The sequence below is a fragment of the Papaver somniferum genome, chromosome 1 (genome assembly GCF_003573695.1).
Source record: "Papaver somniferum cultivar HN1 chromosome 1, ASM357369v1, whole genome shotgun sequence".
Classification (NCBI taxonomy): domain Eukaryota; kingdom Viridiplantae; phylum Streptophyta; class Magnoliopsida; order Ranunculales; family Papaveraceae; genus Papaver; species Papaver somniferum.
Genome location: NC_039358.1, coordinates 106,288,986 through 106,301,971, shown reverse-complemented (window position 1 = coordinate 106,301,971; position 12,986 = coordinate 106,288,986).

The following is a 12,986-nucleotide window of genomic DNA, read 5'->3' as shown; positions in this document are numbered from 1 at the left end:
ACGATTAAGATTATTGTGAGGTGATTGATAATTCTAGGTTGTTCTTCGGGAATATAAGTCCGGGTTATCGATTAGTTCCTGTTCAGCTTGATTTTATCAAAAGACGGAACAAAACTCGTAGGTTTATCTGTGGGAGATAGATTTATCTATAACCGTAGACTTTTCTGTTTGATACAGATTTGTTTATTCAAGTCATCGACTTTGGGTCGTAGAAACTCTTAGTTGTGGGTGAGATCAGCTAAGGGAATCAAGTGCGTAGCATCCTGCTGGGATCAGAGACGCAAGGAGCGCAACTGTACCTTGAATCAGTGTGAGATTCATTGGGGTTCAACTACAGTTCAGACCGAAGTTAGTTTGTAGTAGGCTAGTGTCAATAGCGGCTTAATACAGTGTGGTGTTTAATCTGGACTAGGTCCTGGGGTTTTTATGCATTTGCAGTTTCCTCGTTAACAAAACTTCTGGTGTCTGTGTTATTTCTATTCCGCATTACATTTTGTTATATAATTGAAATATCACAGGTTGTGCGTTGTATAGATCGATTGTGAAATCCAACCTTTGGTTGTTGATTGGAAATTGATTGATCCTTGGATATTGGTCTTTGATACCATCCAAGTTTATATCTCTTGTATTTAATAAAGACTCGCAGATTTCTATTTGCTTGAGTATAGATTAAATCAAGAGATTGAGATATTAACTCCTTGATATACTTTTTATTAAGATTGAGTCTGACTGTCTAGTTGATTCTCTTAAAAGTATATTAGAGTTAGTCCATACAGATTGCTAATCGAAATATTGGGTGAGGTTGTTAGACCCCCGCATTTTCAATTGGTATCAGAGCAGGCAAACACGTTCAAGACCTCAAAAGTCTGTGTTTGTAGCGATCTGACTCTATGGACAGAAGTGATATCTCAATTAACGTACCACCAGTCTTCGATGGCTCAAATTACTTATGGTGGAAAATTACTATGTGAGCTTTTCTTCAATCGTGTGATTTTCAATCATGGGTATATGTAGTTAATGGCTATGATGCTCCCGTTGTGGCAATAGGTAACGCTACTGTTTCAAAGAATATTGGCGAATACGATGCTGCAGATATACTTGTTGCAAAGCAAAACTCTGACGGTTTGAATGCCATCATACATGCCATTACCCCTAATCTTCAGCACCTTGTGTCTAATTGCACTCGGTCTAAAGATGCTTGGGATATCTTAGAAACCGTATTTGAAGGGAATACCAGTGAAAAGGAAGCCAGGCTTCAAAACCTAAATTCCGATTAGGAAAACCTTCATATGGCAGATGAAGATTCATTTGATGAGTTTAATCACAAAGTGTTTGAAATTGTTAATGCATCTTTTGCATTGGGTAAGACTATTCCTGAAAAGGACATTGTGATGAAAATTCTCAGATTGTTAGCATCTAGGTATGATTCTAAGAAGCATGCCATCGCTGAGGGAAATAACTTTGATACCCTCTCCAGAAATACTCTGGTTGGAAAGTTAAAGATTTTCGATCTTGAGCTACAACAGCGAGAGAAATATCATTTGGTAGTAAACTATGTTACCACAACTGATAAAAAAATCTCGTCGCCCAAAGTTGTTTGATAAAAATGAGAATAGATTTAATTCATCTCTTTCATTGTTCATACAACAGTTGAAAAAGACACTCAGACAGAGTAAAAGAAAATCTCAAAAGAAAGATCTCTCAATCAAAAAGGGAATAGTAAAGATAAAAAGGGCTATGACAATAAGTCTTGTTTAAAGTGCTACAAAAGTTTTCATACTACTTCTGAAAACTCTAATGAGAAGTTCAATGAGTTAACTAAATCTTGGATGGGCACTCTTGACTACTGTCCAGAGGAAGACGTCTGTGAAAGCTCTATTAACTTATTTGCTGATAATCATACTTGTCCTCCAAACAGCCCGGTCCGTTCCGAAATACTCAATCCTATCTTTTTCAGAAGAAGAAAGTATAATGAAAAGGATTGAATATTTGGAAGACCAACTGGTTGATCTAAGACAAGAAATTGCAAACATTCTCAATCGTGATTCCTATAAGAAATATCATACCTCGATTATTTCTTCTCAGCAAACTACGCCTGACTCTATATCTAACAAAAGAATTGGTATAGAAGACTACAAGATTGCTTCAAAAAATTTGGACATCTTGTGTGAAAGTCAGGATCATCTAGATAGTATAAGCACAAAAAATCAAGAAGTGGTCTCCTTTGACAAAACATGCTTGCCAAAGAGGAAAAAGAAATCTTCCATATATACTGTTAAAAGTTCAGAAGAGATTTTTAAGGTCATTCATACCCTACGAAAAACAACAAACAGAGTACTCAAAACTATTCTGAAACGGAAGAATAAAGCTCTTGACTCCATTCGCATGAAGACAGAATAGAACCAAGAAATAATTACACCCTCAAAATGGAAATATCCCAGTCCTACTCTGGATTGGAAGAAGTATAGTCTGTAGTAAGAGTAAAAGATGGTTCTTGTACTTCTCATCCTTTGACAAGAACCATATTCTACAGAGAGGGTTGTAAATATGTAATTCTCTGTGTCTATATAGTTTGGTTCTCATTCCAGGTTGGTTTGATTGAGCCTTAATCCGTTTACGTTCATGAACGGTTTCTCCTATAAAACTGTTCTCTTGTACCTACCCTTAGTTAGGGTTTTGGTTAAAGAACTTCTTGGAATATCTTCCTCTTTTTAAGAAGAAGGTTCTTTCCGTGAAGCTGAACATTTCATTTCTCTCTTCTATCATGTTTTCATCTAGTCTTTCAAGCAAAGAAAGTGATGTGTGGACTGTCCTTTTTCCATCTAAGAAGATTCGTTTCGACTCCTCTGATAATGAGATGTGCTCTGACAAACGTGATGTATCCTTTGATGGAAATCCGTATGTATCCCAGTTTGAGAAGTTCTCATTGACCATGAATCTCGTTCTGGAACAAGTAAGTGCTCTAAAGAGCGAACTAGTTTTATCTTCCAAAAGACTGGAAGAAAAGATTGAAAACCTTGAATCCAGGATTGATCTAATTGAAGATGAGCTTGGTCAATATAGGGAATACGAGAAGATTTCTGAAAGTAAGTGAAATGTTATCAAGTTATTGTCTAGGAAACTTCTTAAGAGAATTTTTGTTCTTATTTTTGTTTAAGAAGGATAACTAGGGTTTAGAATAGCCATTGTTGTGAGTACACATAGCTATGTCCAACGTTTTCATCTTGCAATGTTTTTAGATTTATTTATTTATTTAAATTCTAAAGTTGATTTGGAAGATGATTTTTGCAGTATTAATCTTTATGATTTCATATATTGCAATATGTTATGGGATATGTGTGTTTGCGTCCGTAAACTATGATTGTCCCATACAATGTTAAAAGTTATCTCCTTCATATGTCAATATGCATGTATTGATAAAAGATCGATGAACTTTTGAAAAAACAAAAATTGAACCTATTATGTCGTTATGCAAATAATTGATAGAAGATAGGATGAATTTTTGTCTACAAAGATTATGTCTATTATATGTTGTTATGCAAATAGTGATGAAAATAAAATGAATCTTTGTCCATTCCACAGTATTGTTCTTCCCTGATCCATATTTTATGTATATACTGTGCGGCTCCATAAGTCTTCTTATGTGAGCATTTCCAACTAAACTAATCATGAATTCGTTTGTGGTTAACTTGGTTGAGTATTCCGATTAAATTAATCATGGGTTCTCTTGTGATTAATTTAATTGAGAATTTTGGATACAAAATCATTTCCTTTGTGATTTCTGATGTCCAAATAAATCCTTCTTTTCTTGTGAAAGTAAGGTCGCTCTTGTTGTTCTTTCGGGAATGACATCAAATGGGGGCGAGTTCTTTTGAACTTGCGCTTAATTTCCATATCTTTGTGGAGAGTGTGGTTGTGGAATATTTTAGGAGTTATCTTATATCTTTATAAACTCCTTGATGAATGCATTTATGTTCGGCTATATGATTGCATCTAAACAAAGTTGATATGTGCTTTTCTTTGGTCTTGAAGCGTCTCCGTGGAAATTTCATTAGGATCCCGTTTTCGTACCTTTGCCAATTTTATTGATAAAAAGGGGGAGAATTAATGTGTAGTTCACATTACAAATACATATGGTTTTCGGATCATTATGTAAGGGGGGGTGGTTTTCATTTTGAGATGAAAGTATTGACTAAGGGGGAGTGGTACATATCACCATAGTATTGTTGTCAAAGTTGTGATACAATTGAACTTTGATATTATGTAATAATACTATGACATTGTATAACAATGATCGAGCGCTTTTGTTTTCTCATTGTTATAGCTACGGATCTTCAACAACTATGATGTTGAACTAAACATCTATGGAATCATGGGAGTACTTGGAAAAGACGAAGTTTTCAAGTAATGTTGAAGCACCAAGGAGATCAAGCATGTGGAAGAGAAGCTACAAAGTTTTATTTATTTTGTAATCCATATGTACTGATAGTTTTGTCACTAAAATTGACAAAGGGGGAGATTTTTAGAGCACTGCTCGGTCGAACTCGCAAGCGTTGCTATCTCAAGCTTGTTTGTCAAATTTAGTTGTCAAAACTATATGTCTTGATTTCTAGTCTACTTATAGCTAAGTCTCAGACTAGGATAGTTAAGTGTAGTTGAGCTCCAGACTCCTAGGCGATCATCTTACGAAGACGGAGTCAGTGGAACTTCATCCGACTAAAAGGTATGTGGAGACTTGAAATTATCTATCACTCAAAAGTCTATCTACTCTATCTCTTACTCTTGAGACAAAAGTCGTATAAGTATGATAATTTTCATATATACACATTTGCTATTTCGAGCCGAGTTTATCTCGCCTATCTATTTCTCGAAATATGTGTTGGTAAGCTTTCGTTTTAATTAACCATTTTCATCTTCACCCGTGACGAAAGTCATGATGACGTTTCAATCTCTTGAAAATTGCTTTGATGACGATAGTTGTGAATAACGATTATTATAACATTATAGACGAATGTTTCAATGATTGGAATGTAGAGTTGAGATTATGTAACCATCTGTGGATATAAGCATATATAGTGTGTTCGCACATTAGTGTATAAATCCATGTACCGGAAACCAAGTGTGTGCATACGGAATTGGTAAAGAAGACAGGTTGGGTACGCGTACTGGCGGAACTTTTCCTCCTAGAAAATTCTGCTGAGTTTGTAGTTTACAAACTAGTAAACCAGTCACCTTCGGGTACGCGTACTGGCAGAACTTTTATATCCGAAAAAGTCCACTGAATTTGGAAACCAAAACCAACTAAATCCGGTTGCTAAGGTACGAATACCCGTACGCGTACCCAAGCTGGTTATTTTCTCAAATCGGTAGCTCATGAACTTATAATAAATTATAAGGAGTGCAATCTTTGCAAACCGTGGCTATATTGTTCATGAGTTGATTCAAATGAATCAAACCGATTTTGTTTCAATTGTGTCTATGTATAAAGACCTAAGCAATTGAACAACTCTTCAACTAGTTCTTTTGAAGTCATTTGAACTAGTTATGAAGAAGATGAATACGGTTAATATGGAAGCGCTCATATGGCTAACCATTGGTTAACTATTTGTGAAACGACTAAGTGTACACGTTTAGGTACGGTTACTCAAACCTAAATGAAATATATTCCATTTGTGTATGACAAGCTAAGTTTCAATCTAACGGTTGAAAGATATTAGCTTGTATCTAATCAGGTTTTCATCTAACGGTGAATATATTGAATGCTTTGTTACTAAGCTAACATTGATTTCATACCCTGATTTGAAAACTATATAAGGGGAACTCTAGCAACTGGAAAAACTCATCCTCACACCTCCTGTGTGATACTAGTTGGTTTATCTAGAGTCGATTCTCCTTTAACCTTAGGTTTCTTCTCGAGACCCTGTAGGTTAACGACTTAAAGACTTCATTGGGATTGTGAAGCCACACGAAACTACTTCTCTTGTAGTTGAGCGGTCTGATCTTGCCATTTTCTATCGTACAAGTTAAATTGAAAGATTGACTTGAGATTATATCTCAGATAGGGCAAGATAAAAACAAATCACAAAAATCTTCATCTCATCGTTTGTGATTCCACAATATCTTGTTTTGCTACCATACGATTAAGATTATTGTGAGGTGATTGATAATTATAGGTTGTTCTTCGGGAATATAAGTCGGGGTTATCGATTAGTTCCTGTTCACCTTGATTTTATCAAAAGACGGAACAAAACTCGTAGGTTTATCTATTACCGTAGACTTTTCTGCGTGATACATATTTTTTTATTCAAGTCTTCGACTTTGGGTCGTAGCAACTCTTGGTTGTGGGTGAGATCAGCTAAGGGAATCTAGTACGTAGCATCCTGCTGGGATCAGAGACGTAAGGAGTGCAATTGTACCTTGAATCAGTGTGAGATTCATTGGGGTTCAACTACAGTTCAGACCGAAGTTAGTTTGTAGTAGGCTAGTGTCAATAGCGGCTTAATACAGTGTGGTGTTTAATCTGGACTAGGTCCTGGGGTTTTTATGCATTTGCGGTTTCCTCGTTAACAAAACTTCTGGTGTCTGTGTTATTTCTATTCCGCATTACATTTTGTTATATAATTGAAATATCACAGGTTGTGCGTTGTATAGATCGATTGTGAAATCCAACCTTTGGTTGTTGATTGGAAATTGATTGATCCTTGGATATTGGTCTTTGATACCATCCAAGTTTATATCTCTTGTATTTAATAAAGACTCGCAGATTTCTATTTGCTTGAGTATAGATTAAATCAAGAGATTGAGATATTAACTCCTTGATATACTTTTTATTAAGATTGAGTCTGACTGTCTAGTTGATTCTCTTAAAAGTATATTAGAGTTAGTTCATACAGATTGCTAACCGAAATATTGGGTGAGGTTGTTAGACCCCCGCATTTTCAACCTTAGTCTATGGTGTATATCCCGTATTTAGGATTTGTAACTTTGAAGGTAGGTTTGCAGCTGGTATGTGTGATCTCATCATTTTAGCAACATCAGTGTACATTCTAAAAATCGAATATTCTTTATCACTTCACGTTTACATCTGTGGAGTACAAGAATCAATATGAGACACAGTGGGAACACACCATGACAATTCATGTCGTTCCCTTAGAAAATACTTTTTCTTATCTCCCCCTAACGCGGGAAGACTGTCTCATTAAAGTGATAACCCGCAAATCTAGCGGTAAGAGATCTCCTGCCAAAAGTTTTAAAATGCGGATAATTGTTGGGAACTCATTTCCAACATAACTACTTAACAGTTTTGAAGACCCATCACAGTACGATGTGGAGTCGTAATGGCACATATATAGTGCAACCAAAAATGCGTAAGAACACGAATGTTAGGATTAAATCTAGTTACCAACTGGTACGCAAAAAAGGTTGAATAATATTGGGTTTTAAAAACGAATTAAGTAAGATGTGTGTAATATTGCATATCCCCAAAGCAATAAAGGATAGGTTGGTACGCATAACCTATTCCTTAGGCACCATCTGTAACCTTTGATGATAGCCTCTGCGAAATCATTGGGTATAAAATGCTCTATATTGATTATATTAAACATGCAATATTCATCAAGTCCTTTTGATGTAAATTCTCTAGCATTAATAAGGTGGTGAGCCTTTGCACTTTGTATTGTGTAATATGTGCTAGGAGTTTTTAAACGCAAATTTCTTGGGAACTATAACTAGTCCAAAATGTCAAAACATTCACCAGAGCTATAAGTCACTTTAATGGTCCGCATTCTGCATGAATATTTTTCTAAATTTCACCTTGTTATTTTTGTAATATGGATTGTTTACCATTTGCATCTTAGGATGGTACCGATCCTGTTTTACTAAAGACTTTGTAAACTAAGTGATATGCTCTCTTACTTAAAAGCATAATGGGAGGGAGGAGGGGGTTGTGTATCTGGTACTTTAGAAAACACTTATTGAGAGATATGTCGTTACTTCGCATTCTGTCAATCTTTTTCCCGTTGTCTCGTCCACTCAAACACATCGATGTACGTATAAGTCCTTTTAAAATGAAACATCATGTCACAACCAAAGAGCCTTTATGGTTATGTCAAAGTCTGTATGAGTCAATTTCCAACATTTCATCGTCGGAGTCAATATGGATTCAATAATCCAAATTAATAATATAGTGATTTACATTTCACTAAATTGACTCATTAGTCTCTCTAAAGTATGTTCCTTCCAAATACATTAGTGACTATAAAATATGCAATCAATTACATTATCATCACAATCAGGTTTCACATGATATCCATTTGCATGGGTTTCTTTGGAATTTAACAAGGTGTGATTATCTCTCGGTACATATAGAGTTTTTATGACGTCTTTGTTCTATCTTGAAAACATTTTTTTTTGAGTAGTGTACATTATAAGGAAATAGTTCAACAACTAGTTTAAATTCCTTAAGATAGTGGAAGAAAAATAATGATTTAGACATTTGGGTCTTGAGAGTTTTAATAAGTGGTGTGGCCTTGTTACGATTCAACTCAAGTACTTTAGACTTAATATATATTACGTTTCACCCAATATATCTCCAGTGCTTTAGAGAATTTATGTCTCGTGTTTTCATTCCATAGGTGTAGATATTGGATCTAGTTCATCTGAATAAGATAGTCAATTAGCCCGGAAAAGTTCTTGTTGTCATTAAAGTTGATGTGAAATTTGGTTGCTACTACGATACACACATTACATTGTATATATCAACACCTATGACCAGGTGCATTTCCAACTCTTTCATTTATGATGGGAGCTAGAATTACATCTTAGCTTCATCCCATATTCAGCTGATACCTGTACTTTGGTACATCTTTGTCTCGTGATATATATGTCCCTTTTCACATGCTTTATATGAGTCATTACGTCTAACCCTTATTACTTCGGGGTTCTTTCCATTTTCAATTTTGCTACATTTAGCTTAATTTGAAAATTTTCTTTGTCTCAATAGGCCAAGAGAATCTCAATACACATGTCAACCAATTACTTTAGGTTGAATAGATTACTAAAGATAGTTCTCTTGTTGTCATATTTCAACATATATTGGTTCGTTAGTATCGTGGATGAAGTAGAGAAATGGAAATTTTCTGACTCATATCATCTTTTGTGAGTTCTTCCACAAAATTTGGAATACATGTGATTTTATTTGCAACGTATCTTTTGAAAATACCGACTCTTAATATTCGAGCCGGTGGATTGCATCCAACGGAACATTTCAAATTTGGGAAGAAATTATCAAGTACACAATAATGGTGCTCAAGTACTTCTAAACCCCAAATAAATACATTGGAATTGAGTTGGTACAACCAATTAAACAAAAGACATCATTCAACTATAACCAATTTCATATTCAAGAGAATAAAATAACACTAAAACCAAAACTCTTAATGGTCGAGATAAACAATCATAATTTAAATTGACCGTTTATATAATGTGGACTTATCTTAAGGCAAGAATAAACAAAACTAGGCATACTCTGAAAACAAATAAATAAGCCTAGTAAGTACTCAGTGTAAAAACCCACATTATAGTTACATACCTCCTATTTTGGTTCCCGCAGTATACAGGCAGAACCATAACAGTACTGGTCGCGCACAGCCCAAAACCGGAACAGGACACCAGAGACGGGACTGGAACAGGAAAGACCGGGTTGGACCAGGATGGATCGGCCCGAGTTGGACCGGGGTGCATCGCACCGAGTTGGAACTGAGTGGATCGGCCCTTTTCGACAGATTCACTTCTACTTTTTCCTTCGCACAAAACTGTGGTTCCCCACCGACGAGACTGAATCATAGCACAAACATAGCGAGTACATATTAGGATTATAAAATGTATTCACCAGTCAAATCATTCACCAATCAAGTTTCATCTATACACAGACAATTATAAAATGTATTTCCCAATCAAATCACATGTCCGGATTTAATCTATACATAGTCACCAAATATATTGGACGCCAAAATCAAGATATAATCTGTACATAATCACAAATATATTGGACGACAAAATAAAAATGATAGGAAAAAAGAAAATAGATCCAATTTAGCTGATTCGATTCTAGCGATTTCAACATTAGCTTGGCGAATAATTGCATAATTGCGTTGATAAAAATCATCCATGTAGAAAAATAAAAAAAATGAACCAACCGATCCAATCTAGCTCTGTGGTATAGCTTCGTGCATGATAACATTTTGCAGTAGAATATAATAGGGAAAGAGAAACGGGTAGAGAAAGAGAGGGATTCCGTTGATAAGAGTTATGTGGTTACATGGATATCGTATTTTTGTATACATGGAGAAGAGAAAACCAAAGGACTCCTGTTTTGGACCACACATCCATGGGCATGGGCCCTTTGACAGTAATGAATTTTTTTAGACACAAAAATGGAAAGAAGTATTGTATACCCACATTTCCGCTAACGGTGTTACTAACTGCCAGTTAAATATAGGGTGTAAACAGGGTGTAATCCAGTTTTTAATGTCTCAACCAATAGAGTTCCGCCACTTGTCCTCTTCAGAATTGCTCTATGTGAAAGATTTTATCTAATTTAATTTGAGAGGGTGTCACACTCACCGTGCGACGTGGGAGCTCATATGACTTAGTGTTTTAAAGGAGGGGAGATCATAAAACAAGATTATGCTGACGCCACATCTACGAAGTTCAAAACGTAAGTGTTATACTTTGTAATCTAATTCCTTAATATTATGATCATGTCTCATCACTAGAGTATTATATACAATATATACAGTATATAAAGCTTTGCAAGTTATGTTTTCAATATAGCACGACTTGAAAGATATGTTAGGAATTGAAACAATTTCAAGTCAATATTACTAACCTCAAGTGGAAGGATGATGGCGTCGTTGTAGTCGTTACTTCTTCTCATTCTTCAGGTCTTCGGAGTAATACTTGTATGTCTCAACATTCCTAGATTTTCTAGTCTAACCTAAACGAAGTTGACTCTAGTATTTAATCAAGCGAATCTAGATGAGTTTTGATACTAAAATATGACAACCAAACTTGACATACCAACGCTTGGTGAGTTCAACTAATCTATGCTCTAATACCCTGGATCACAATACTTGAAAAGGTGTAGTATTTGGCTTCAAAAACATATGTTGGGAGGCCCTTGATACATGAAAACGTGTAGAATTTGGCTTCAAAAACATGTTTGGTATGAGTTTTAGAAACAGTTTTCCATTTTTAAAAACTGAAAAAATAAAGAAAATGGGAAAATACATGTTCGGTAGTGGTAATTTCATAGAACATTTTTCATCTGTTTTCTATTTTTAGAAACGAAAAAATCGAAAATCGTAAAGAGAATAGGTTGCTGAAATGTGTAGAAATTGATGGTGTGAAGTTTGTGTGAGAAATCAAGATGGATGAGTTTAGTTAGATATGGGATTTCAACGTGGGATGGTATTGAATTTTTTTAAACAAATGGATTTTTTTGGATTTATCTTCTAAAATCATGAGATGATGTTTAGGTTATTTGATTTGGCTTGTTTCAGATTGGTGGAAATAAAGGGTTGAGTCATGCTGTGACGAGGTTACCCTCGTGACATCTATTATAAGGGCTCACCTTGTAGCCCTTGGATATGGCATCTTAGATAGACACAAGTCCCGAGATAAAAATTAGATATTTTTAAAAATATAAATTATTTTCTCTTATTTATTTAGATTTTATTTGCTTACATTTCGTTTTAATTGCTAATTAGTCACTCTAAGCAACTAAGTTAATTTTCTTGAAACCGTAAGAACAAAAGAAATGCATGTAAACTGATCGAAAGTCTCCACTAATTAAGCAGATAAAACAAAGAAGCGCCAATTAAAATTGAACCTGAATCAAAACGATTGATTACAAGTAAAATCAGCAAAGTTCCGTTAGTCTCCAGATTGATTAAGTTGATGGAGAAAACAGAAAATGGAGATTGGTGTTACAAGAGTATATTAAGTAACAAAAAATGAAGATTACTGCGTTAAGACGATTGAATTGTTTTTAGCTATCCGGCATTGAAAACATTCTAACCAAACACGACCGGTGTACTTATTTCAATCCTGATTTAATTAGACTACTATACATTGAGAGAAAAATCCAACTAAAAATTGGTAATCTCCATCTATATGATTTAAGATAAAAAAATTATAAAATTAATGAAAAGTCCAAATCCAATGTCTAATTCTATATTCGTTTCATCTTACTAATACTAATATAAAGAAAAGAGGTATTTTGGTTGGTCACAAAAAGACAAAATAGCTTGGTGTAACATTGATATTATTAATATGGCCTTAAATTTCAACCACTACTATACATATGTATTGAAGGATGAAAAAGTACTTCATATCAATATTTATTTATTCACAGGAATGCCATTGTTTAAAAATAGATCAAAAAATTTAAAACTTAGATATTTTTCAAAATACATATCAAAATTTGGCAAAATTAATATATTTGGTCAAAGCTGAATTCTATATGCGGTCTTACTATTTTTTTTGGCAAAATTCTATATGCGGTCTTATTATTTTTTTATTTTTTTTTTGCTAGGTCAAAGCTGCCTTAACCAATTGCTCAACACCTCTATGCCATGCGGTCTTACTAGTTATAATTAATTGATGGTGTCAATTTTACTAATCTGTTAGTATACAGAAAAAAGGACATGGCCGGATCTTCCTCGCTTTTTTTGATCGGTAACAATGATGGATATCTTTAATATCTAAAGATTAAACAAACATAATGCACTTTTTCATATGATTAATCACCGCAAAGCCATCACGATCAAGTTGATCAAACATTCTTCCATATTTGAAAACTAAAAAAGCCACGGCTGGTTCTTGGTTTTTCGGAAGCAAGAAAAGGTGAAATAAAAAAATTTCAGTTCAAATAAGAAATCACCGATAGGTTGTAAGGACTAAGGACATAAAAACATGAGAAAAAA